Source organism: Hyla sarda, unplaced genomic scaffold (genome assembly GCF_029499605.1).
Source record: "Hyla sarda isolate aHylSar1 unplaced genomic scaffold, aHylSar1.hap1 scaffold_257, whole genome shotgun sequence".
Taxonomy (NCBI): Eukaryota; Metazoa; Chordata; class Amphibia; order Anura; family Hylidae; genus Hyla; species Hyla sarda.
In genome coordinates this window covers 172,182-195,404 of record NW_026609257.1, presented here as the reverse complement: position 1 = coordinate 195,404, position 23,223 = coordinate 172,182, and the positions used below count along the sequence as shown (strand labels likewise).

General features: G+C 45.3%; 2 pseudogenes; both read left to right on the top strand.

The window, feature by feature from the left end:
• Positions 1 to 1,022: 1,022 nt before the first annotated feature.
• On the top strand, positions 1,023 to 1,168 carry LOC130323974 (U2 spliceosomal RNA; annotated as a pseudogene).
• Positions 1,169 to 6,093: 4,925 nt separating this feature from the next.
• On the top strand, positions 6,094 to 6,274 carry LOC130323964 (U2 spliceosomal RNA; annotated as a pseudogene).
• Positions 6,275 to 23,223: the final 16,949 nt, after the last annotated feature.

The following is a 23,223-nucleotide window of genomic DNA, read 5'->3' as shown; positions in this document are numbered from 1 at the left end:
AAAAAACGTGAAAAAAAAGTAAGAGGAAAAGAAGGGAGAAAAAGGTGGAAATGGGTTTAAAAGTGATTTCGGCGGAGAAATATATATATATATATATATATATATATATATACATATATATATATATATACACACACACACATATATATATATATATATATATATATATAAACGTATTGTCCGTTGAGATATTGCTGCCGCTGCTGTGTCCGGGCCCAAGAGCCTTGGCACTGTGCTGTGATGTCACTCAATACCACTGACATCACTAGGTGTAAACAACATCTCACCTTTGACATCTCACCGCTGTGTATGTGACTATGGAGCTGGTTGGTGATGTCGTCTATGACCTTCATAGAAGCAACAGGAGATTGTTGCATCCATCTAGAACCCTTAGAGCTACTGTGCTATGATGTCACTCACTTCCACAGGCCTTGCAAAGTGTAAACAACAACTCCGCTTTGTTGTGTATGTAACCACGGAGATTGTGATGTCACCTAGAACCTTCACAGAAGCGACAGCTTTATTAGGAGCATCAGCACTGCTCTGCCTAAGCAGAAGAATCACCGCCATAGGTTGTCAAATAACTCGGATTTAACGCAAACAAGTAAGTCCAATAGGGTGCAGGCATGTCCTCTATGCTTACAGCTTCCCATGGGTGTTGGTTTGATACCGTGTGGGGACAGCCAAGGAGGCATCTGCAGGCAACAAAGGTAGGTGTGTGCTTGTGTGTGTGTTTCCTATGCAGATCCTCAGCCCAGTGTCACATGCAAGTAGGAGGAGTAAGAAGGGTTCCTGGCAAATCCGGGTTATGGATTGCATTTAAAAAGGCCCCATCGGAGTGCAATGGGCCCCTGTCTTGCTGCTTAGCAATAATGGTATGGGTTTAGGGTCTGCTGTGTGTACTGGTGGTTGACTGCCACCCAGCCAGAGTGTGCATGGGAAATTGTCTGGCAGCCTCCCTTCCAGCAAGCAGTGATAGTGCACATGAAGGGGACCTTGTTGGGCCCGCCCCTTTCACGGTTATCGCTTCTCGGCCTTTTGGCTAAGATCAAGTGTAGTATCTGCTCACTTGGTCTGGTCAGAGGGTGTCTGGGGTACCCGGCTCCTTGGCCTGGGGGGATCGTCCTTCTCGGACTCCACCCCCCTGCTGCTATTAGGGGGCCGGCTTAGTCCCCAGACAACGAGAGGCAATCACCACCTACCTGCCTACAAGCGGGGGAGGTTTTTTCCTGGTGGTCATGGTGGCAGCATCTGGATCAGCAACGGAAGGAATTCCTGAATATGCGAAACTCCGAAATGGGATCAGGATTTCCTTATTGGATACAAAGAAGAAAGACAATGGCCTGTGTTTTGTGGTGGAGGAAATCCTGTTTAAACTGCTGGAGATCCAGAAAGAGCAAGTTTTGTCGATGTTGGAGTTTCCCAGAAGTGGCCATTACGATGTCGTCTTGGTCTCTGAAGAAGACTTTTGCTTGGTCTGCAGTAAGATTGAGCAATGCAAGGCTCATCCGGTGCTGGAGGGTGTGGTTGTAATTCCACACTTTCCAAATAGAGAGAAGATAGTGACGGTGCGAATGTACAGTCCGTATGTACTGGAGGAGGATATTGCTACTTTTTTGTCCAGATATTGTGAAGTTGTGCTTCCCAAAGGGAAAGTGTTGAACCAGTACGGCCTATGGACGACGAAATGGAAGTACCAAGTCAAGTTTAAACAGGAGCCTGATGGAAAAGTCATTGTTCCGCCTGGGCGGTTCAAAATTGGTGCAGTTAATGGAGATCTATTCTTTTCAGGAATGGAAGAATTTTGCAGGAAATGCAAACAGTACGGACACAGGAAAGATGTGTGTACCCGGTCTTGGTGTTTTAAATGCCAGGAGGGAGGCCACGAGGCAGAGGCATGTATGAAGAAGAGATGTCACCTGTGTGGAGAGGAAGACCATTTGGAAAGTGTCTGTCCAAAAAACAGGCAAAGAAAAAGGAAGCGGTGAAGAGAATTAGAGAAGAAATTGAAGAGAGTAAAGAAGAAGTGTTACGCCGAGCGCTCTGGGTCCCTGCTCCTCCCCGGAGCGCTCGCGGCGTTCCTCTCTCTGCAGCGCCCTGGTCGGACCCGCTGACCGGGAGTGCTGCACTGACACTGCCGGCAGGGATACGATTCGCATAGCGGGACACGCCCGCTCGCGAATCGCATCCCAAGTCACTCATCTGTCCCGGTCCCCGGCTGTCATGTCCGGGCGCGCGCGCGCCAGCTCTCTAAGATTTAAAAGGGCCAGTGCACCAATGATTGGTGCCTGGCCCAATTAGTCTGATTAGCTTCCACCTGCCCCCTGTCCATTTAACCTCACTTCCCCTGCACTTCCTTGCCGGATCTTGTTGCCATTGTGCCTTGAGAAAGCTATCTCTGTGTTTGCCATTTCCAGTGTTCCTGACCTATTGACGTTGCTATTGACTACGAACCTTGCTGCCTGCCCCGACCTTCTGCTACATCTGACCTTGCCTCTGCCTAGTCCTTCTGTCCCACGCCTTCTCAGCAGTCAGCGAGGTTGAGCCGTTGCCGGTGGATACGACCTGGTTGCTACCGCCGCTGCAAGACCATCCCGCTTTGCGGCGGGCTCTGGTGAAAACCAGTAGCAACTTAGAACCAGTCCGCCGGCACGGTCCACGCCAATCCCTCTCTGACACAGAGGATCCACATCCAGCTAGCCGAATCATAACAGTAGATACGGCCATGGATCCCACTGAGATGCCGCTGCCAAGTCTCGCTGACCTATCCACGGTGGTCACCCAGCAGTCCCTACTGATCGCCCAACAAGGTCACCAGCTGTCGCACTTGACCACCATGCTACAGCAACTTCAGTCACAGCTACAGCAGCTGCTACAGCAACAACCATCTCCTCCGCCGGCTCCTACACCTCCTCCGCAGCGAGCGGCAGCTCCTAACCTCCGCTTGTCCCTGCCGGACAAATTTGATGGGGACTCTAGACTCTGCCGTGATCTCCTGTCTGGGAAGGCCCTGTCATGGGCCACACCGCTCTGGGCACCTCTCTCACTGTATCCTTTGCAATCTACCCCTGTGCCTTCCGCCGAGGAGGCTACGCAAGTGGATCAGTCTCGCCTGACCCATGAAGAGAGGACTCGCCGCAGAGATAAAAATTTATGTCTGTACTGCGCTAGTACCGAACATTTCTTGGTGGATTGCCCTATTCGTCCTCCACGTCTGGGAAACGCACGCACCCAGCTCACGTGGGATTGGCGTCTCTTGGTCTGAAGTCTGCTTCTCCACGTCTCACCGTGCCCGTACGGATTTCTCCTTCTGCCAACTCCTCCTTCTCAGCTGTGGCCTTCTTGGACTCTGGTTCTGTGGGAAATTTTATTTTGGCCTCTTTTGTTAATAAGTTCAACATCCCTGTGACCCGTCTCGCCAGGCCGCTCTACATTTCCTCGATCAACGGGGTAATATTGGACTGCACTGTGCGTTACCGCACAGAACCACTGCTCATGAGCATTGGACTGCATCTCGAAAAAATTTAACTTTTTGTTTTGCCCAACTGCACCTCTGAAGTGCTCCTCGGTCTGTCATGGCTCCAACGCCACTCTCCTACCCTTGACTGGACCACCGGGGAGATCAAGAGCTGGGGTGCTTCTTGCCACAAAAAATGCCTCACGTCTGCTCCCAGTCCCGTCAGTTAAACCTCAGTGTCTCCTCCTTTACCTGGTCTCCCCAAGGCCTATCAGGACTATGCTGTGTCTCCTCCTCATAGCCCCCGTCCTTGTAACACTCTGCCCCGTGCCAAGCTTCACCCTCTTCCCCCCCTCCCCACTCCCACGCCTTCTGGTTTGCCCGCTGTTGATGAGGTTTCCCGGGACTTCTCCACCGTCTGGAAAGAGACTCAAAAATCCCTCATACAGGCCTCATCCCAGATATAGAAGCATGCCAACAAAAAAAGAAGAACTCCTCCTGTCTTTTTTCCTGGCTCTCCGCCAAGTATATCCGCTTCCGTGTCCCCAGTAATAAACTGGGACCACGTTATCTTGGACCCTTTGAAGTAAAGTGCCAAATCAATCCTGTTTCCTACGAACTCCTTCTTCCCCCTTCTCTCCGTATTCCTAACGCTTTTCATGTCTCTCTCCTTAAACCGCTTATCCTTAACCGCTTCTCTCCCAAGGTTGTTGCTCCTACTCCTGTCTCCGGGTCCTCAGATATCTTCTCGATTAAAGAATTTTCAGGTTCCAAAAAGAGGGGGAGACCCAAGGGGGGGGGGTACTGTTACGCCGAGCGCTCCGGGTCCCTGCACCTCCCCGGAGCGCTCGCGGCTTTCCTCTCTCTGCAGCGCCACGGTCGGACCCGCTGACCGGGAGCGCTGCACTGACACTGCCGGCGGGGATGCGATTCGCATAGCGGGACGCGCCCGCTCGCGAATCCCATCCCAAGTCACTCACCTGTCCCGGTCCCCGGCTGTCATGTCCTGGCGCGCGCGGCTCCGCTCCTTACGTCTGACCTTGCCTCTGCCTAGTCCTTCTGTCCCACGCCTTCTCAGCAGTCAGCGAGGTTGAGCCATTGCCGGTGGATACGACCTGGTTGCTACCGCCGCTGCAAGACCATCCCGCTTTGCGGCGGGCTCTGGTGAAAATCAGTAGCAACTTAGAACCGGTCCGCCGGCACGGTCCACACCAATTCCTCTCTTATACAGAGGATCCACATCCAGCTAGCCGAATCATAACAAGAAGCTCCAACTAGAAAGGTTATGGACGGAAAGAAAAAGAAAGAAGTCTATGTACCTGTAAAATATGGTGGATCTTTGGATGGTGTGTTGGAAAACATGCCAGAGTCAGAGAGGGAGTCCTTTGACAAGGATCTGGTAAAAAATAGGGCAAAACTGGGACCTCGATGTACTGAGGCAAGAGATAAAGTGTATTTTTCCTTTCGAGCAGACATGGATCGGTTCATAGAAACCTACAAGATACCAGCATGGTTGGTGCAACTCGCAAAAGTGGAAATGGCAAAGGTTTCTTTAACTCTTGGAATGCTGGAATTTTTGCTAGTATTCGCATGGAGGAGAGGAATGACACTGTAAGCATTACTATATAATTGGTGTTTGGTTGTTGGTGTTATTTGTTTTTTTCTGGTTAATGTTTTTAATTTTTTCGTTTGTTTTGTGTTAAAAATAAATAAATAATAATGGGTTAACTGATGATGAATAGAAATCATGTTCAAACAAGATTTTAGAACAATGGTTTATTTCTGAGGTTAACTTAAAAAAAAAAAAAAAATCTGTCCTGTTAGTTGGCGGTGTGGAAGACCACCAAGGCAGGATGGGGAACCACACAGTAGGACGGGTGTACCAGGGATGGCTATATAGCACAGCAGTCATCCCCGATGAGACCTGTTCCCTGCTGGATCTGGCCTTAAGGTCCGGGTAGAGTGAAGGCCGAGGTGCACAAGTGCCCTGGGAGTGGTGACCCCAGGGTGCCGGAATTCACTTGGGATTGCCAACCCCACTTGAATGAAAGCACATAGCACCCACTTTTTCTCTCACTCTTCTGGGCACTCACCCTTAGTATCCTGTCCTTCCGGCTAGGATTGGGGAAATTTTATAGATCCGGTCGGATGTCCGGGCAGTATTACACACTGCGCACATCCACTTATTTATTTATTTCTTTTTTGTCACTGTGTCCACTTTGTGTGTTCGTTTGTTCACTAGGATTTGGTAGGGTGCGGTAGCCCTTCTGGGTGTCCCTCCTGCCGGTCTAGGGGAGGTGTGTGTGTCCATTAGGTTCTTCACCTCCCTGCTATACCCCGTGGCATCCTGTTTCGGCAGGATGCCAAACCGGTTTTACTGGTTCCTTGGTGACAACCTGGTTAACTCCTAGTTGTTTGCCGGGAACACTTTTGGTCCCTGAGTAGCTTCGGCGAAAGGGGACATCGCACCTGGAACCTTGCAGGTGCCTTTTGGCCCAGAGGCGAAGGGTTTGGTTTGTTGGGGGGCCTCTCTCCTTTCGGAGAAGGGCTTGCGATAGACCGCATCCTCGTGCACAGTTTTTTTGTGTGAACACTTGCACTTTTTACTTGCACTTGGGTGATTTGAGAGCACGTACCTCGGCTTTCAATAAAAAAATAAAAAAATCTGTTCTTATCAGTTTAATATCTGATACGTCCCCTATCTGGGGACCATATATTAAATGGATTTTTGAGAACGGGGGCCGATTTCGAAGCTTGCTTCCGTCACCCTATGCATTGACCAGATATGGCAGTATCTTCGGGTACAATGCACCACCCCATTACAGTGTTAAAAAGAAAGATTCCTAGTTTCATTGCTACTAGAGTGGCTGAATTTCAGAGCTATTTAGTGGCTGAATTTCCAGAGCCAGCCCACCCCTGTGGCATCAGTAACCCATATATTGCCTGCATGACACAGCCTGGAGTTGGCTGATGTAAGAGTACACACCAGGGCTTCACGACCCCCCCCCCCCCCCCTCCAAAAAAAACCCCAACACAATATATGACATTTTTGGCAAAGATTTCTCATTGGTAGCACCCGCTATCCAAAAATTTTGAAAAAATTTGAAAAATCTTTAAATGTAAGGGGTTATGAAACGTTCTTGGGTACTGCAAATGACTGCTCCAGACTCATTCTGTGTCTTTCACAAACTACTTGCCTCACTGGTGCCTCAGGCCTTGGGCCTATAATTTTTTGAAGTTTAGCAGTAGCTAAATACATGCTTAATGGAAATATAAATATTGATCTTTAAATGTAAGGGGTTATGAAACCCTCTTGGGTACTGCGAATGACTGCTCCAGACTCATTCTGTGTCTTTCACAAACTACCTGCCTCCCTGGTGCCTCTGGCCTTGGGCCTTAAATTTTGGATGTTTAGCAGTAGCTAAATACATGCTTAATGCAAATTTCAACAATGATCGTTAAATTCCCGGCGCTCTGCCAGGGCCTCCTCCTACCCTGCCTGGGCCAATCCGAGGACCTCACTAACCAATCCAATCAGTTGTAGCGACGGGCGGTGTGTACAAAGGGCAGGGACTTAATCAACCCGAGCTTATGACCCTCACTTACTGGTAATTCCTCGTTTTAAGGGTAAATAATTGCAATGCCAGATCCCTATCACGAACTGGTTTCAGCGTGTAACACGCACCTGTCCTTGAAAGATAGAGACACGCTAATCTGTTCAGTGGAGCGCTAGAGCGGCCCAGGACATCTGAGGCCATAACACACCTGTTATTGCTCGATCTCGCAATTGATCGGGCAAGGTAAGGGGTTATTAAAGCCTCTTGGGTACTGCTGAGGCCTACTCCTGACTGTTCCTGGTGCAATGTATGGGGTAGTTAAAAACTCTTGGGTAGTGTTATTGTTAAATTTACTGATAATTTTATCAGTAATAAAATTGACATTTGAATGCTAACCGTTACACAACGGAACGCTTGTTGCGTGTGATTTTTTTATGAAAATAAAAAAAAAATCCGGAGAGGGATTAACTCTGCTTAATCATTTTTGCCGAAAAAAATCCTTTGGTGATCTGATCTTTTGGAGACAGATGCGCTTACACACATATGTAATATTTTTTTTAAAAATAATTTCAAACATTGTGTGGTTTATTATTTTTGAGAAGAAAGTCTTTGGGTGGTCCACCGTCCTGCATTATAGAGTCTACTGATATGTTGGATATGCGCTTGTTCTTACACAAAGGTATACATTTTATTTTTTTATTTATACAATTTTGTTGATTTTGGGGCGGATTGTGAAGCCCTGTTTGTACTGGTGCATCAGCCAACTCCAGGCTGTGTCCTTCAGGCAATATATGGGTTCCTGATGCCGCAGAGGTGGGGCCTGGGTCTGGGAATTAAAAAATTTTGGATAGCGGGTGCTACCTATGAGAAATCTTTGCCAAACATTTCTCATTTGTGTTGGGTTTTTTTTTGGGGGGGGGGGGGATTGTGAAGCCCTGGTGTGTAGTGTACTAGTGCATCAGCCAACTCCACGCTGTGCCATTCAGCCACTATATGGTGTCCTCATGCTGCCAACACCTCCACGCTATGCCATTCAGCCACTATATGGTGTTCTCATGCTGCCAACACTTCCACGCTGTGCCATTCAGTTGATGGTTGACAACATTTATTTGCATTCCCTTAACGCTGTTACTAAGACCTGAGGTAATGGTTTTCTGCTGTGAAATCTGGATGGTCTTGGTAATGTTTATGGATGGGGACCATTGAGCCATGGCGGAGTTCATAGTGATGGCCGATGCGCTCCTCTTCAGGCTGATATTTTTCCGGGCGTTCATCAATTTTGGCGGTTTTACTGCAAAACCTACCTGCTGCTTTTTAGAATTCAACATCTCTCAGGCATCTTGCACTTTACCCTTTATTCTGAAACGTGCATCTTTGGCGACCATTTTCTCGCGGGCATCCTTCATGCCTAGCTTCAGACGGGCATCTGTCATGCCAAACTTCTGACGGGCATCAAACGTTCTCTGGAAACTTTTTTGCAGGGATGAACGTTTCAGAATAAAGGGTAACGTGCAAGATGCCTATGCTAGCCAGCTTGTCCTTGTATAGTAAGTTTTATCTTCCGAGTATGTCCTACATTTGGGGAAACGGTAATAAATTTGAAATTTCCAGAAGGATAACCATTACACAACGGAACGCTTGTTGCGTGTGATTTATTACGTAAAATTTTACAAAGAAAATACAAAGAGGGATAAATTCTGCTTCTTCATCCTTTTTGGTGAAAATTATGATTTTTGGTGCTCCACCGTCCTTAATTTTGGGGCCTCATCAACTGGTTCATTTGAGATTGTTTTCATCAAAAAAAAATTAAAAATCTTTGTCAAAAAATTATCATTATGTTGTTCTTGGGGGGGGGGGGGGAGTTGTGAAGCCTTGGTGTGTACTCTTGAATCAGCCAACTCCAGGCTGTGTCCTTCATACAATATATGGGTTACTGATGCCGCAGAGGTGGGGACTGGGTCTGTGGGATAGTGGGATAGCGGGTGCAACCTATGAGAAATATTTGTGAAACATTTCTCAAGGTCTTATTTTTTTGGGGGGGGGACTGTGAAGCCCTGGTGTGTACTGGTGCATCAGCCAACTCCAGGCTGTGTGCTTGAGCCAATATATGGGTTACTGATGCCACTGTGGTGGGGCCTGGGTCTGTGAATTTAAAATTTTTTGGATAGTGGGTGCTACCTATGAGAAATCTTGGTCATAAATTTCTAATTGTGTTGTCTTTTTGGTGGGGATTGTGAATCCCTGGTGTGTACTCTTGCATTAGCCAACTCCAGGCTGTGTCATTCAGGCAATATATGGGTTACTGATGCCGCAGGGGTGGGGCCTGGTTCTGGAAATTTCAAATTTTTGGATAGCGGGTGCTACCAATGAGAAATCTTGGACAAAAATGTCTCATTGTGTTCTTTTTGGAGGGGGGATTGTGAAGCCATGGTGTGTACTGGTGCATCAGCCAACTACAGGCTGTGTCCTTCAGGCAATATATGGGTTACTGATCCCGCAGAGGTGGGGCCTGGGTATGGGAATTTCAAATTTTTGGATAGCGGGTGCTACCTATGAGAAATCTTTGTCAAAAACTTCTCATGTTGTGTTGTTTTTTTTTTTTTTTTTTTTGGGGGGGATTGTGAAGCCCTGGTGTGTAGTGTACTAGTTCATCAGCCAACTCCACGCTGTGCCATTCAGCCACTAAATGGTATCCTCTTGCTGCCAACATGTCCACGCTGTGTCATTCAGCCACTATATGGTGTCCTCATGCTGCCAACACCTCCACGCTGTGCCATTCAGCCACTATATGGTCTGCTCATGCTGCCAACACCTCCATGCTGTGTTATTCTGCCACTATATGGTGTTCTCATGCTGCCAACACCTCCTCGCTGTGTCATTCTGCCACTATATGGTCTCCTGACACTGATACCACCACCAGGCTCTGTCATTGTGCTGCTGTGCGGCAGTGATTCTAAGAGCGATGCCGGTAATCTGCATGCTATTCTGAACAGTATTATTTCACTACCCCAGCACACTCCATATGCGTTTTAGGACACAGCAAAGTGTTCTATACCCCTATAGAGGCTGTATGTAGGCTAGAAATAGCCTTATTTAATATTGATTCACTGCGAACAAATTCGGATCGGAACAAACTTTTTCAGAAAATTCAGAGAATCATCCGAATCAAATTTTTGAAAAGTTCGCTCATCTCTAATTGCTATCATAGCTTTGCTCAGTTGTACAGATATGTGTATGTGCCTGGAATAAGGCTTGCTGGGATTTGTAGTCCATGATGAGGCTTCTGCAGGAAGGGACAAGAAAGGATGTCTAAGATCAGCCCACAGCTTTGCTTTGTAGTTGTACAGATATTTGGATGTGCCTGAAGAATGGCTGGGATTTGTAGGATGGGTCCCTGAGATCAGCCACAGATGCTGTGGAATTGTATAGTCTAGGCCAGTATTTCCCAACCAGGGTGCCTCCAGCTGTTGCAAAACTACAACTACCAGCATGCCAGGACACCCAAAGGCTGTCTGGGCATGCTGGGAGTTGTAGTTTTGAAACACCTGGAGGCACCCTGGCTGGGAAACACAGGCCTAAGGTTTGTGCTCTCTGCTCAGCCAGCTGTGGAGGTTATTGCTATATGGATTCTACAGTATCTCTGACTCCTATTGCTCACACACACTGTCTCTCTCTGTATCTATCTCCAGAATGGCCACTGCTGAGCATGCCTTGCTTTAAAACTGCGTATAAGTCCCAGCCCCCTTTGTTGCCTCCTATTGGCCTGGAGGCTGATTGACACATTAACCAGCAAATCATAGTAAACCTGTGGTTATCATGTGATAGTTGCAAGGAATGCTGGTCTACCTGATACCATATTACTTCCTGGTTCCTGGGGCTAGAACACCATGAGGGAATTTATCAAGGGATATAGGGGGAGATTAAGCAAAACCTGTACAGAGGAAAAGTTGCCCAGTTGCCCATAGCAACCAATCATATCGCTTCTTTCATTTTACAGAGGACATTTCAGAAAGGAAAGAAGAAATCTGGTTGCTATGGGTAACTCAGCAACTTTTCCTCTGGACAGGTTTTGATAAATCTCCTCCTTAGTGTTTTCTTTTTTTTTTTTGCTGTGAAAAGGAGCAAAATAAATCACCAGCAGGCAGGGATCATACTTAGAAAAATGAATAGGCACAGGCAAATGGTTTAACCTAGAGGACACACTGGTCTAGCATGTGTCTATATGTTTCACAACTACTACAACTCCCAGCATGCCCTTACAGTGAGAACATGCTTGGAGTTGTAGTTTTGCAACAGCTGGAGAGTCATATGTTGGAGCTTGCTAATGTGTCTCTCTATGTGGTACACCACTCTCTACATGGTGGCGCTGTTACAGCTGGCAGAGAGCGTGTGTATAATGGCTGGAGGATGCCATTACCTCACAGTTCGGCGCACAGCTCGGCAAGTGTGAATATGCTATAGAAAATAAAGAAACAACACGTGTGGTGCTCACGCTGCTGGTAGGACAATATTGTGAAGCATGAACGGTGGAATAAAAACAAAAAATTAACATACACACATACATATATATATATATATATATATATATACATGCAGTGGTCCCTCAACATACGATGGTAATCCGTTCCAAATAAACCATCGTTTGTTGAAACCATTGTATGTTGAGGGATCCGTGCAATGTAAAGAATAGGAAGTTGAACTCACCTGTCCCCGCCGCTCCGCACCCGTCACTGCTCGTCACCGCTGCCCTGGATGTCGCCCTCCATCGTTGTCGCCGCGTCCCCGTGGTGTCCCCCTGCTCCGGAACGTCTCTGCTGCCTGGGAACATCCCTCTCACGTCGCCGTCATCACGTCACTACGCACGCCGCTCCTATTGGATGACGGGACGGTGTGCGCAGCGACGTGATGGCGACGGAGGGGATCCCGAAGAGGACGCTTCGGAGCCCCGAGGACAGGTAGGAAACCATCACCAGAGCACACGGGGCACCGTAAACGGCTATCCGGCGGCAGCTGAAGCAATCAGCGCTGCCGGATAACCGTTTATGCGATGGCACCATCGTAGGTCAGGGGGGGTCACTGTAAATATAATTTATAGGGGATTATGGGAGAAAGAAGGGAATTTATAAAAGCACTTAGACTTTTTCTGAGGTGGTTAGGCCCAAAAAAGTCACATGCGCCTTGCGTGCGACTTTTTTGAGACTTTTTTCCACACAGCCCATTTGTAAGAAATCACTGTTTTCAGTCAAATTGCCATAAAAAGGAGATACAGTAGTTATGATTTTTTCATTGTGACTTTCTGTGGAAAAGTTGCAAAAATGTCACAAACCTCCCGTTTGTCATTGCCAACCAGGGACCACAATTAGCAAAATGACTAGCTACTAGCAAATAGTTCAAAACTACAACACCCAGCATGCCCAGACAATGAAGTCATGCTGGAAGTGATAGTTTTGCAGCTGGAGAGTCATGTTAAAGGAGTACTCTGGTTAAATTCTTTTACCCGACATTTGAAAGCATTCCACAAGTTATATAATAAAGTCAATTACCTCGGTTTTAATAAATGGTCGCCATCCCTGTGTTTTGTCCACACCGGAAGCACAGCTGCTCTCTCTGAATTGTGACTTTCGTTTCCTATTCTGCAGCCGTCCGTGGCCTTCTTTGGAACTAAACTTCATCCATTTTAGTATCCTCCCCGTTCTATGCCGTCCTCCACAGCCACGAGTCAGTGACTCCCACTGCTGAATATGCGTATCCCCCTTCATTTGCTCAGCCGGCAAACCCTCCGTCAGCGCAAATGCCTCCTGAGCCTCCATCCAATCACGCTGAGCTGTGCGCTCATACGCACTCAGCATTAACCAGGGACCACGCATGTGACCCTTCCTACCCAATAATATCCCTGATAGTTACGCTGCCGAAACTATCAGGTATATTCAGAAAATAAATTACACACATTTTTAACGTACCACCATTCTTCGGCGCATGCGTTCCCTGAGTGGACCAAATTCTAAACATACTTAATAAAATAAAGTATGGCTACATTCACACTGCCGGTTGTCTCTGGCAGTGTGAAGCCTGTTATTTTAGGATTGAGAATAGCCGGAGAAAAAATTGTGTTTACACCTTTTTCTCCCACTATTCACTCTGAAAATAATGGCGCCCGATGGACCCCATTGACTATAATGGGTCCATCGGGACCCGTTACTGCCCGTTATGACCCATGAAAATTACAAGCTGCAAAAAAAAAGGGAGTTTAACAACCGAATTTGACGGGGCATAACGGTAGTGTTGATATTCAATATTGGGCATACAGGTAGTGTCGATAGTATGTCGATATTCTGATATCCATTATATATATATATATCATAGAAAAAATCCGCAGCACTACTCAGCTCAGTCCGTTTAATGGTGCCAGCGCTCCAACCTGATCAGGGTTCCTTGTAATGTAGAAAATCCAACAAGCGCAGCACTCAAATTAAATAAAGTGCATTTATTTGTTCCTGTCTCAATACAGCAACGTTTCTGCCCCTATGGAGCCATTTTCAAGCCTGTGATACACACAATCTAAGGGGTTTAAATACCCAGTTCTAGTGCAATATTCCACATCACATGATTCACATCAATCAATTACAAAAAATTATAAACATTTTAAGTGAAATACCGTATTTATCGGTGTATAACACGCACTTTTTAGGCTAAAATTTTTAGCCTAAAGTCTGTGTGCATGTTAAACGCCGATACACCCCCAGGAAAGGCAGGGGGAGAGAGGCCGTCGCTGCCCGCTTCTCTCCCCCTGCCTTTCCTGGGGTCTAGAGTGCTGCTGCCGGCCCTTCTCACCCCCTGGCTATCGGCGCCGCTGCCCGTTCTATCCCTCTGACTATCGGTGCCGGCGCCGACAGCCAGGGGGAGAGAAGGGGCAGCGGCACCCATTGCCGGCGCCGCTGCCCCGTTGCCTCCCCCCATCCCCGGTGGCATAATTACCTGAGTCGGGTCCGCGCTGCTGCAGGCCTCTGGCGTGCGTCCCCTGCGTCGTCGCTATGCACGGCGCGGCGCACTGACGTCATGCGCCGCGCCGTTCAGCGCATAGCAACAATGGCAATGGGTGCCGCTGCCCCTTCTCTCCCCCTGGCTGTCGGCGCCGCTTCTCTCCCCCTGGCTATCGGCGCCGGCACCGATAGTCAGGGGGACAGAACGGGCAGCGGCGCCGATAGCCAGGGGGTGAGAAGGGCCGACAGCAGCGCTCTAGACCCCAGGAAAGGCAGGGGCAGAGAAGCGGGCAGCGACGGCCTCTCTCCCCCTGCCTTTCCTGGGGGTTTATCGGGGTATACACGCGCACACACGCACCCTCATTTTACCATGGATATTAGGGTAAAAAACTTTTTTTACCCAAATATCCTTGGTAAAATGAGGGTGCGTGTTATAGGCCGGTGCGTGGTATACCCTGATAAATACGGTACATAAATAAATTACATCTCATATTGTGTTTTACAAAATTATAAAGTGCATATTATAGTGCGATACTGTGCATAATTGTGCAGATTAAAAACAATGCTTGAAAATACACCATCTCAGGTATAATCATATAACAGCATCTAATTATTAATTATACTCATATGTACATAATTATGTATCTATATTAGTATAAGGCCAGGGAGATATTACTCACTCGCTCTGTTGATGGCGGCGCTGGCGTGGGTAAAAAGTGCACTGCGAATGTGTGTATAGATTAGAAAGGCTCCTGGGATGTGATCACATGACCGGGGCACCCACGTGACCCCCTCCCACGTCATCGCCATCAGTAACTGATGACGAGAGTAGGGGAGGAAGCCGCGGCATCCCGATCACGTGACGCACCCCTATCACATGACCGCATCCACCTAAATGAGTGCGATCATGTGTAAAAGGAGCTAATGTTGCCATGCAACCACTGGCGTCATGTCAACCGCTGCCTGGCATAAAGAAGAGTTCAATACCTAAACAGGTAGGGGATCCGGGTAATGGAAGGGGAACTTAATATTGAGGAATATAACTTGTTATATACAAATTAGTAGAAAATCAAAAAATCAAAAATCATATCAAAATAATAAACACAGTAAATGAAATAAAGATAAGAAAAATAAAATAAAATAAAAAATGAAATAATTAAACACAAAATATTACAAGAACATGTGATTCTACATGGGTGATTTATATTCTTATGTGCCCATGCAAAAAACTCTACGTGGGTCAAATCACGTGGAGTTTAAAAACCAGGATTAACAATCACAGATTTAGTGTGAGGAAAGGGAAGCTTGATCACACAGAGAAAGACATTAAATATATGGCCATAGATCATGTACCCATCCCAACAAGAGGAGGTGATAGACTGGCACTCCTCAGGAGACGTGAGTTGTGGTGGATACATGAACTTAACGCTCATCGTCCAAGTGGAATGAATGTCGAGTTCAATATGATTTAAATGGGGAGACAGCTTCTTCTCTTGAGGCCTGGATACAATGTTTGCTTTCTTGTTCAGCCAAAAAATTTTTTGATACACACAACTGTATAGCTTTGTACTTTTGTAACCCATAACATACTATAACTTTTTCCCTCTCTATTTTTTATAGATGTTGGAAAATAAGGAAGATAAGGCTGAAGGAAGAGATATGAATCACACGCTCTGTTATGATATTTATGTTTAATTGATGCACTATGAATATAAATAAATAATCTATTTTTATACATAATTTTAGTTTGGTATATACACTTGCACTTAGGAGGAGAGTTCAATCCCGGGAGGGACCGGAAGATTGTGGATAGTGGACCCTTGAGAGGATCTTTTTATTTTTTCATTTTATTTATTTTTTTTAAATATTTTTTTAATATTTTTTATTTTTATATTTATTTTTCTTTTTTCATTTTTCTTTTTATTTTTTTCTTTATTGTTTATTTACATTTAGGATTTCTTTATTATTTATTTATTTTTTTATTTTTCTATTTATCTTTTTCTTAATTTTTTCTTCCTTTTAACAATTTCTTTATATATTGTGTTTTTTTCTATTCTCTATTTCTCAATTTTTTACAAAAAAAATTTCTTTTGTTTTTTTTTGGTTTTGTTTCTTTAAAAAAAAATCTTTTGATTTTGGTTCTAGAAGTCTTTCTAGCCTAAGGTCAGCGCCGCTGAAATAGCAGACGCCCCTGGAATAGAACTGGGAGTGGGTAGATTAGGGAGGGCAGGGGACCTAAGGGACCTTCTGCCTACCAGATCCCCTATGACATTGTCCCTTCTCAGACCGTGAGGGGATGAGAGGGGCCTATGGTCCCCCAGCATAACGGGGAAAACCGAGATGTAGGCTATGAATCAGGGCCTGCCAGCCCAGCTATGTGGAAGCGTATTCCAATAGAATGTTTCTTGTAATATTTTGTGTTTAATTATTTCATTTTTTAGTTTATTTTATTTTTCTTATCTTTATTTCATTTATTGTGTTTATTATTTTGATATGATTTTGGATTTTTTGATTTTCTACTAATTTGTATATAACAAGTTATATTCCTCAATATTAAGTTCCCCTTCCATTACCCGGATCCCCTACCTGTTTAGGTATTGAACTCTTCTTTATACCAGGCAGCGGCTGACATGACGCCAGTGGTTGCATGGCAACATTAGCTCCTTTTACACATGATCGCACTCATTTAGGTGGATGCGGTCATGTGATAGGGGTGCGTCACGTGATCGGGATGCCGCGGCTTCCTCCCCTACTCTTGTCATCAGTTACTGATGGCGATGACGTGGGAGGGGGTCACGTGGGTGCCCCGGTCATGTGATCACATCCCAGGAGCCTTTCTAATCTATACACACATGCGCAGTGCACTTTTTACCCACGCCAGCGCCGCCATCAACAGAGCGAGTGAGTAATATCTCCCTGGCCTTATACTAATATTGATACATAATTATGTACATATGAGTTTAATTAATAATTAGATGCTGTTATATGATTATACCTGAGATGGTGTATTTTCAAGCATTGTTTTTAATCTGCACAATTATGCACAGTATCGCACTATAATATGCACTTTATAATTTTGTAAAACACAATATGAGATGTAATTTATTTATGTATTTCACTTAATATGTTTATAATTTTTTGTAATTGATTGATGTGAATCATGTGATGTGGAATATTGCACTAGAACTGGGTATTTAAACCCCTTAGATTGTGTGTATCACAGGCTTGAAAATGGCTCCATAGGGGCAGAAACGTTGCTGTATTGAGACATGAACAAATAAATGCACTTTATTTAATTTGAGTGCTGCGCTTGTTGGATTTTCTATATATATATATATATATATATATATATATATATATATTCATAGATGGCAATTTATGGGATACCTTCACTAGACAAATACGGCTACTTTGAAAACAAATCATATATATATATATATATATATATATATATTTATAATGCGAGTAAGGTAGAGCCGCTCACCACTCCCCTGTCTACTGCGCCTCCTTGTGCCACGGACACCGGTACCGCCCCCAGTTCAACCAAGATCAGAAGAAAAAAATGTCCGGCACTCAGGTAAAAACTTGGTATGGCTTTATTTACAACGGCCAACACAGCACAGGATCCTGGCCTGTGTTGGCCGTTGTGAATAAAGCCATACCAAGTTTTTACCTGCAAACACCTGAGTGCCGGACATTTTTTTCTTCTGATATATATATATATATATATATATATATATATATATTTATACATTTATATTAATTGATATATATATATATATATATATATATATATATACACAGTAAAATCTCCCTTAGCGGACACCTCCCAATAGCGGACAGTTATTAATTCCCCAGCAGAGTCCCATTAGACTTTAAGACTTAATAAATTTGCATCCTCTGAGTAGGGGACATTCCCAATAGCGGACGTGGACACACCCAATAGGGGACAAAAGGCTCCCAATAGGGGACAACCAGGCTAAAGTGCTGGCTAGAGATATGGGAATTTTTGAAGAATTTGATTCACTATATGGCGGCAGCATGAGGGGACCATATAGTGGCTGAATGACAAAGCTTGGCGTTGGCGGTAGCATGAGGAGACCATATAGTGGCTGAATGACACAGCCTGGAGTTGGCGGCAGCAAGAGCAGACCATATAGTGGCTGAATGACACAGCCTGGAGGTGGCAGCAGCATGAGGAGTCCATATAGTTGCAGAATGAGACAGCCTGGAGATGGCAGCAGCATGAGGAGAACATATGGTGGCACAATGAGACAGCCTGGAGCTGGCATCAGCATGAGTAGAACATATGGTGGCAGTATGAGACCACATGGAGGTGGCATCAGCAGCATCAGGAGTCCTGAAAGTGAGCCGGTGACATAATGGGGCGGTGGGTGGCAATACCAGTACCCAGTGACGAATGTGGGGGAAAAAAAGGGGAACTTGGCATTAGATGTGTGGCATCAGATGGGTGGCAGGATCAGAATAGTAGCTGAGGCAGGTAGGCAGAAGCAAACGGTCTCTTTTCTAACAGTGATAGTGTGCACAAGTATTGAGGATATGCATTACGTAAAACTTAAAGGGGTACTCCACTGGAAAACATTTTTGTTTAAATCAACTTGTGCCAGAAAGTTAAACAGATTTGTAAATTAGATACAAAACAAAGGGGATGTGCAGCTCACAATTAACGAGCCGAGGTAAGGAGGTTGTACACCTACACCTGGTGTTCGGGGTTTGAAAACTAAATGTAAACAGTAACCAACCCCTCAAGACTAGTACCAGTTGCCTGATACATAGATGAACAATATGAAAATAATAGATACCTTGATCGTGCTTCAATTACAAGATACAAATTATGAAAAAATATAATTATTTAATTTAAAATATCAGATAATGTATTTTAACCTCATAGTACAGGACCCTTGTGCAGAGGAAAACATATAAAATAATTAGAACATGAAATCAAAATAATATCTAACATTAATAGAATTATATAAAATTTGTGCCACCTACACCATGTGATGCAAAGACATCTAAAAGGTGGAAGGGAACAATGTAACCAGTGGGCATAAAAACTTCCCCTGTAAGGCCCTACTCTCGCATTATTAATTACCTTGTTGGCAAGTGTTACTGGCCCTTAAAAGGGCGGTCTCACACAGGAACCTCTCCCTATTTCCACCTGCAAACACTGCCATTTCCCAGGGTTTTTAGGTGGAAATAAGGAGATGTTCCTATGTGGGGCCGCCCTTTTTAAGTCGAGTAACACTTTCCTCAAAAAGGTGGAAGGGAACAACGTATTGTCCATTGTAGCAGGTGGGGGTAAAAAATTCCCTTGTAAGGCCCTACTCTCGTCCTATTTATTCCCTTCTTGACAATTGTTACCCGCCCTAAAAAGGGAGGCCCCACACAGGAAACTCTCCCTATTTCCACCTAAAAACCCTGTGAAATGACAGTGTTTGTAGGTGGAAATAGGGAGAGGTTCCTGTGTTGGGCTGCCCTTTTTAGGGCAAATAACACTTGCCAAGAAGTGAATTAATAATGCGAGAGTAGGGCCTTACAGGGGAAGTTTCTACCCCCACCGGTTACAATGGACCATACGTTGTTCCCTTCCACCTTTTAGAGGTCTTTGCATCACATCAATACTTGGTGGTGTAGGTGGCACATGATGTTTTTTGCACACCTTTTCTTTTGTTTGATTTAAAAAAAAAATTGGGGTACATATATTTTATCCTAAGAAAAGTTAAGTTTTAGCTAATGCATATACTCAATACTTGTGGTCTGATGTCAAGGAATGTCTGTAACTGGGGAGCAGCACCTTAAATTTGTTTTGCACTTTCCATATTTGTGAAGTGTTGGTGTGGCACCATGGACAATCTACTCTGATGCATCAGGCATTGGTGGGTGGAAATCCTGGCTGATCCATGCCTGATTCATCTTCACAAAGGTCAGTCTCTCCACATTTTTCGTGGACAGATGAGTTCTCCTTGGGGTTACTATGGCCCCCGCCGCATTAAACACCCGCTCTCATGGCACACTAATGGCCTGCTAGTTGCGGCCACAAATCAAGTTTGGCTGCCCAGAAGTCCAGCGGATCTTCAAGGTGTGTTTTCATGGTCATGTCAAAGTATGCCACCACCTGCTGGTTCAGGTCCTGCTCCAGGTCTACCTGCTGCTGATGAATTGCTTCACTACGCGGGTGAAGAAAGCTACTCATCATCGACTGTAGACTCAGGCTGCTGCTGATAAAGCTGGTACTGCTCCTGCCACCCCACCCCTCCCCAGCAGCCATGGCAGTGGAAGGTGAGCACAAAGGGCCCCCCGAGTCAGACCTGTGAGAGGATGGACGATGGCGCAGATAGGCATCAGCCAACTGACTACGTAAGATGTCTCTGTAGTAGGTCAGTTTATCCTCCCTCTCAGCGGGTGTAACAAAGGCCCCCATTTTATGCCAGTAGCGAGGGTCCAATAAGGTAGACAGCCAGAAGTCATCCTGCTGCCGAACGGTGACAATTCGGCGGTCACTACGCAAGCAGGTGAGCATGCATCATGCCATTTGTGCAAGTGACTCAGAGGGACTCCCTGCCTCCATCTCCACTGCATACTGCCATGGTATGTTGTTAGGGAAGTCGTCAAGGGGACTTTAAGGCGATGTCATAGAGTTTCTAATTAATATATATATATATTACGAGCTCGGAGAAATGACTGACACAGACACTGTGTGTTCAAAATCAGTTCTATTGAGGTGGGGGCAGACCCCTTCCTTATATATGGTACAAGTAGAAAAAACAAGTAAGGTGATGTCACATACATGGTACAATACTTAATTAATACAAGATGTGCACAGTGGGGCCTCTCTCTCTCTCGCTTCCTATAGAAAAGAATGCATTCCTGTAGAAAAGTCTCCGTTCGTTCCTTGTATGCCTTCTACAACCTTAATCTTCTGAGAGGTAATATATATAGTTCAAATATGGTTGGGAATGGACAACTTGGCTGCTTAAATCAATTTTATTATTATTCTCCCACAACGTCTGGGTCCTTTGTCTCGCCTCCCTCATAACCCTCTAGCTGCTCCTGCTCCTCCTCTCCTGTCAGATGACTAGAATAACGTCCCAGCTCGTGAAACCTAAACTGTGCTCCACTGTGCCCCTGCCCCTCCCTCTCCTCCAGTTCAGCCCCCACAGGGCTCATGTGGCTGTGAGATGTAGGTGCCATTTCTCCAGTGCCCTGACCAGCCATTGTTTCCAACACGTGTTGTAGTAGATGAAGCATTGGAATGACGTTGTTCATCCCGTAATCCTGGCGACTGACTAATAATGTGGCTTCCTCAAAGGGCCTGAGCAAACTGCAGGTGTCATGTATGAGCTGCCACTGGTTGACATTGAAGTTACACAGTCCCCCTATCCGCTTGGATCATCAAGAAATTGGTGATGGCTTTCTCTGTTCGAATAGTCGCTCCAATATATGGAGGGTGGAATTCCAACGTGAGGAAATGCCGCAAATCAGACTATGTTGGGGGATGCCATTCTGACGCTGCAGCTCAAGGAGGGTGTGTTTTGCGGTGTACGAGTGGCTGAAGTGCATGCAAAATTTCCTTCCCATTGCTAGGATGTCTTGCAGATGGAGGGAACACTTCAGGAACCGCTTGACAACCAGTTGAATACGTTTGTCATGCAGGGCGCATGTCTCAGGCTTCCTTGTCGCAGTGCAGACAAGATTCTCTTCCCGTTGTCGGTCACCATGGTTCCCATTTCCAGTTTTCGTGGAGTAAGCCATGACTCGATTTCTTGATGAATGACTTTTAGCAGTCCCTCCCCTGTGTGACTCGGTCCGCCAAGGCAAACCATGTGAAGATCAGCGTGACACCGCCATGCCCTGCACACATGGTATGCTGGAGGGGCACTGAGACTTGTCTTAGTGATGTCCGGTTCTTGAGTGATTCGTTCTTTTGATCCGGTTCTTTTCTATGATCCGGATGATTCAATTCATCAGATTAAATGAATCATTTAAAACGGTTCATTCAGTAACTGTACTGGTAACCAGACTCAGGGATCGGGTTACAGGCAGCAGCAGGGACGGACTGACAGGTCCTGAGTGGGGGCCTGCGGCTGACTACTTCTTTTAAAATCTTTTTTTAAATGCCCCCAACTCCCAGCATTCTGCTGGTCCTGGTCAGGCAGCCACTGAATGAATAGCAGCGGTCTCTACCCAGAGTAAAAGTAAAGTGAGTGACTGACCGAGTCAGCCCGACCAAAACCTGCCCTTTGCTTACTGAACACTGTAGGACGACCTGTGGTAATCATGTGACCTGTGGGGGCAGAGCTTACAGTCATGTTGAGAGAAGCACTCGGGAGAAAAGAGTGTACCTGGTGAGTTCTGCAGTCTGCTGGTGTTTACATCAGTGTTTCCCAGCCAGAATGCCTCCAGCTGTTGCAAAACTACAACTCCCAGCATGCTGGGAGTTGTAGTTTTGCAACAATTGGGGCCACTTTGGTTGGAAAACACTATACAATATATACATCTATTATACTCCCACTATTCTACTGGTGGAGTCCTGTACTGATCCTGAGTTATATCCTGTAGATCTTTTATTAAAATTTCAAACATAACAATAAAAAATTACAAAACATAAACATACCATATCCGACAGAACATATCAATATAACGAATCATAAAACCAACACCATAGCATAAAATACAACACCGGTCCACCCCACACTCATTCCTGCACACAAACAAATATATACAATATTTACAAAAGACATATTCCTATAATACCCATTATACCCATACCATACTAATAAACTATATACACTAATATACACTAATACTAAATGTGAATTTCCTGGCCCAGTTGCAATACCAAAAACCCAATACCAGTAATATACCAAAAAGAATAACAACAACAATAATATTATATACAAAATAATAAAACCAACACAAACAAAATAACACCACTTTTTTTTATTTATTTATTTTTTGGCCCTGAGCTGGTCCCGCATCCCATGCCCCCAGTACGTTATCAGACGTCCATGAACCAGTCCAGGATTTTCTGTATATATAAAAGTCCCATACAAACCCCCTCCCCCCTTTTTAACCCACCACCCAACCTAAACTAAACCCAAACCCCAGGTGGCATCACACAATATATACAATATATACATTACATAAAATATACACAGACTAATAATATATACAATACATAAGTATACACATAGACTACAACAATAAA